Raw genomic sequence first — 5,000 nt, 5'->3', positions numbered from 1 at the left:
CCTTGGGTTAATGAGATGCAATTTTTCCCGAGCCGTGGTAAGTGTGAGGTAAGAATGAGAGGAGAAAGAGCAAGTGGTGAGGGCGTCGCGAGAGAGTGGTGAGTGGGTGGTGAGTGTCTTTACCTCGTGGTTAGTAACGTCGTCAGCTGACTAACGATACTCATGAGAAAGAGGTCAAGGAATCGCTACTAACAATGACTAGATTTTCCTAACAAATTATTCGGAACTGTTTTATTATCATTATTTTTTCTTCTTTTTTTTTTGGAAAATAAATAAAAGAAACAGCACTAAATTACTAGATTTTCCTAACAAATTATTCGGAACTGAAGATGTTTTATTCTGTTTTATTATCATTATTTTTTTCTTCTTTTTTGGAAAATAAATAAATGAAACAGCACTAAAATGACTAGATTTTCACAACAAATTATTCGGAACTGTAGATATGGTTTATATTGTTTTATTATTATCATTAACTTTTTTTTTTTCTTTTTTGGAAAATAAATAAAAGAAATGCCAACAATGACTAGATTTTCCTAACAAATTATTCTGAACGGAGGATATGATTTATTCTATTTTATTATTAATATTATAATTATTGTTATTATTTTTTTAAATTTTGAAAATACATAAAAGAAACACCAACAGTGACTAGATTTTCCTGAAAAATTATTCTGAACTGATGATTTTTTTTCTTTTTTTGAAAATAAATAAAAGAAACAACGCGAACAATGACTAGATTTTCCTAACAAATTATTCGGAACTGTTTTATTATCATTATTTTTTCTTCTTTTTTTTTGGAAAATAAATAAAAGAAACAGCACTAAAATGACTAGATTTTCACAACAAATTATTCGGAACTGTAGATATGGTTTATATTGTTTTATTATCATTAACTTTTTTCTTCTTTTTTAGAAAATTAATAAAAGAAATGCCAACAATGACTAGATTTTCCTAACAAATTATTCTGAACTGAAGATATGGTTTATACTGTTTTATTATTATTTTTTTTTTGTTTTTTTTTTTGGAAAATAAATAAAAGAAATGCCAAAAATGACGATTTTCCTAACAAATTATTCTGAACGGAGGATTTGATTTATTTTATTTTATTATTATTATTATTATTATTATTATTGTTATTATTATTTTTTTAATTTTGAAAATACATAAAAGAAACATCAACAGTGACTAGATTTTCCTGAAAAATTATTCTGAATTGATGATTTTTTTTTTCTTTTTTTTTTGAAAATAAATAAAAGAAACAACGCGGACAATGACTAGATTTTCCCAACAAATTATTCTAAACTGGATATGTTTTATCTTTTTTTTCTTCTTCTTTGGAAAATAAATGAAAGAAACAACACCAAAAATGATTAATGTTTCCTGAAAAATTATTCTGAACTGAAGAAACGTTTTATCTTTTTGGGAAAGTAAATGAGAAAAAAACAGTATTAACAATGTTTCATAACAAATAACTCGAAAATGTAAAGAAGTTTTGTGAAAGAGAAACAAAAATATTTGGAAAATGAATCACATAAATAGTATTAAGAATATTTCCTCACAAATAACTCGAAAATGTAGGAACGTTTTGTGAAAGAGAAAAAAAATATTTGGAAAATAAATAAGAGAAATAGTATTAAGATTTTTTCCTCTCAAATATCTCGAACATGTAGAAACGTTTTGTGAAAAAGATTAAACAAATGAAAGAAAGAGTGTTAACAGTTCCAAACAAATGATTCAGAAAATTAAACGTTTTATCGCCTCGGTATAAAGAAAAGTAAATAGGAAAAAATGTTGTTGATAAACTCATGAACTCGACGTAACCTTGAGTCGGAGAGACTAGCAAACTACTGCATAATTGCCATGACAAAAGCCTACATAAGCTTAATCCTGACTAAAATTAGACCGGCACACATCGACCTTCTCCTCACACTTACTTCTCCTCCTTTTACTCACTCATTCCTCCCTCCCTCCGTCGCTTGTTACTCCGCCACTCCGTCAGATCTCCAGCACGTATTGGTTATGTGTGTATGTGGGTGTGTTTTTATTCTTATTTCTTCACTCGTCTTTTAATCACTCCTTCTGTCCTTCTTCACTTTATTCACTGACTCCACTTTTTACCCCTCTCTCACTTACTCACTCCGCCCTCATCGTGTCATACTCCCCTCACTCATTCCCTCACTTTTCCCAGACTAACTCCCTCACTCTATCCTCATCGTCTGCCATGTATACTCCCTCACTCTTCCTCTGCATACTCCTTTTCTCCTGCTTCCCTCCCTCACATTGTCACTCCCTTACTCCAAAGGATACTTCCCAATCACTCATTTCTCACTCCACAATTGACTTCCTCACTCTTCATTATTTACTCCCTCACTCACTCACTCCCTCATTATCCGCCAAGTATACTTCCTATCGTGCAAATTGCTCAAAACGAAGGACAAAAGGACTCAAGATTCCTCCTCACAATCCGTGTATGAGGATCCCTTTTACACTGGTATGCGAGTATGAGGAAGGAGGGAGGACGGCGATATAGAGAGGGCTTGAACATGAGGGGAAAGGCGCAGATGGAGCTCGGAGGGAAGGGCTTGGAGATGGAGTATGAGGGAGAATGTAGGGTGGAGTGGTCACGGGGAATGTGTGGAGCGGAGGGTCTGTTTTCCGTGTAGAGTTTACAAGCCGTCTTGCCTGAGCGTCTGTAGGTTTATGTGCGTTTATGTGCGTTGGTGTGCGTGCGTGGGACTGTTAGCGAGGGAGTGCACTGCTGCTTTGCTCATGCAGTTGTTCTACGTTCTTCATTTGTGAAGAGTCTGAAACGCAAGTTTTTTAAAAAAGCAAGGTATATATATATATATATATATATATATATATATATATATATATATATATATATATATATATATATATATATACATATATATATATATATATATATATATATATATATATATATATATATATATATATATATATATATATATATATATATATATATGTATATATATACATAGGCACACACACACACACACACACACACACACACACACACACACACACACACACACACACACACACACACATACACTCACACATACATACATGTGTGCGTGTGTAAAATAAAGAAATACATTTTTGAAATGGGAAACGAGAAAACTGTAATTCCACTAACCTGTTAATATTTTAAAAACTTTGTACATGAATTACGATTCTGCCTTTTAATATAGAGATAGAGGAAATCGAGATATTAAATGAAGCCCTCGAGGCGCCCAAACAAATCAACCCTCAGGCTGCGGTCCCGTAGCTTGACCGCCTGGATTAGATAGAGCGAAGGTAAGAGTTAGTGTAATGTGGAGTGCGGCCCCGTAGAGTTTCCACAGTTCCGCAGACCGTAGGTTCTGGGCATAAATTAGCAAAACAGGAAGACAGCCCTGGCAGGAACTTGGCTAAATAGCGTACACATATCCCCTGTTTGCCACCCTAAATTCCAGCCGGACGTGGGGCCACAACCCTCATGGAGGTCCCGGTTCCATCGAAATTGTTCCAGACGGAGCGGACGGCGGGTCGATGTGCAATAATGGAACAATTTCCAAGATCGCATTTACGCATGAACCGTACGAGACAGATTCAGTTCTTCGCTTAAAACGGCTGAACGCTTTTAAAACTTTTATGAACGAGCATTTTCTCTTAGTTATAACAATTATTCTGGTTCGTGTACTTTCACCTGCCCGAAATTGGGAATTCCAAAATTACGCTAAATGTAATTACAGTTCAGTGGAATTAGTTGGATGTTCACCAAAACTGCCAGACAATCATAGGAAGTTAGATTATATATGTGCATATACATGTGCGTGTGTGTGTATGTGTGTGTACGTGTGCGTGTGTGTTTGTATGTGTGCGTGTGTGTGTATGTGTGTGTACGTGTGCGTGTGTGTTTGTATGTGTGCGTGTGTGTGTGTGTGTGTGTGTTTGTATATATGTGTGTGTGTGTTTGTGTGTGAATATGTATATACATACAAACACATATATGCACATAGTTTCTCTCTCTCTCTCTCCCTCTCGCTTCCTCCCTCCCCCCCCCTCTCCCTCCCTCCCTCCCTCTCCCTCCCTCCCTCCCACCTTCCCTCTCTCCCTCCCTCCCTCCTCTCTTCCCTCTCCTTCCCTCCCTCCCACCTCCCTCTCTCCCTCCCTCCTTCCCTCCCTTCCTCCCTCCTTCCCTCCCTCCCTCCCCGCCTTCCCTCTCCTTCTCTCCCTCTCTCTTCCTCCCTCCCTCCTCCCCTCCCTCCCTCCTTCCCACCCCTAATCAAAACAAACAACACAACACCCACAATCAAAGGGGGAGGGTAAGGGAGAGAACAAGAACAGCCATTAAGTCAAAAGACAATTTAAACCGACCGGAAATAACAGAACGAGAACTTAGCGAGTTAATATCAGCTGTAAACACAAGTGGAATAACGCCGTCGTTTGCGTCAGTTATTTTTCGTGTTCTTAGTGCTCAAGGCGAGGCTAAAGTGAGGATGTTATTATTGTCATGATTATTATTGTTGTTATTATTATTATTATTGTTATCATTATTGTTGTTATTGTTATTATCATTATTATTGTTGTTATTATTAGTGTTGTTGATATTATTATTATTGTTGTTGTTGTTGTTGTTGTTGTTGTTGTTGCTGTTATTGTTATTATTATTATTATCATTATTATGATTATAATTGTTATTATTATTATCATTATTACTATTATTATTATTATTATTATTATTATTATTATTATTATTATTGTCGTTGTTGTTGTTATTATTATTGTTACTATTACTATTATTATTATTATTATTATCATCATCATTATTATCATTGTTATCATTATCATTATTATTATTACTATTATCATCATTATTGTTATTATCATAGTTATCATAATTATTACCATTATTACCACTATCATTATCATTATTGGCTCATAGTGCATCAGTTTTTTTTTTTATCTCGTCCTTAATGCTCAAACCGAAA

Source organism: Penaeus vannamei, chromosome 9, assembly GCF_042767895.1.
Source record: "Penaeus vannamei isolate JL-2024 chromosome 9, ASM4276789v1, whole genome shotgun sequence".
NCBI lineage: Eukaryota > Metazoa > Arthropoda > Malacostraca > Decapoda > Penaeidae > Penaeus > Penaeus vannamei.
The sequence above is the reverse complement of the archived record's forward strand: the minus strand, read 5'-3'. Positions refer to the sequence as shown.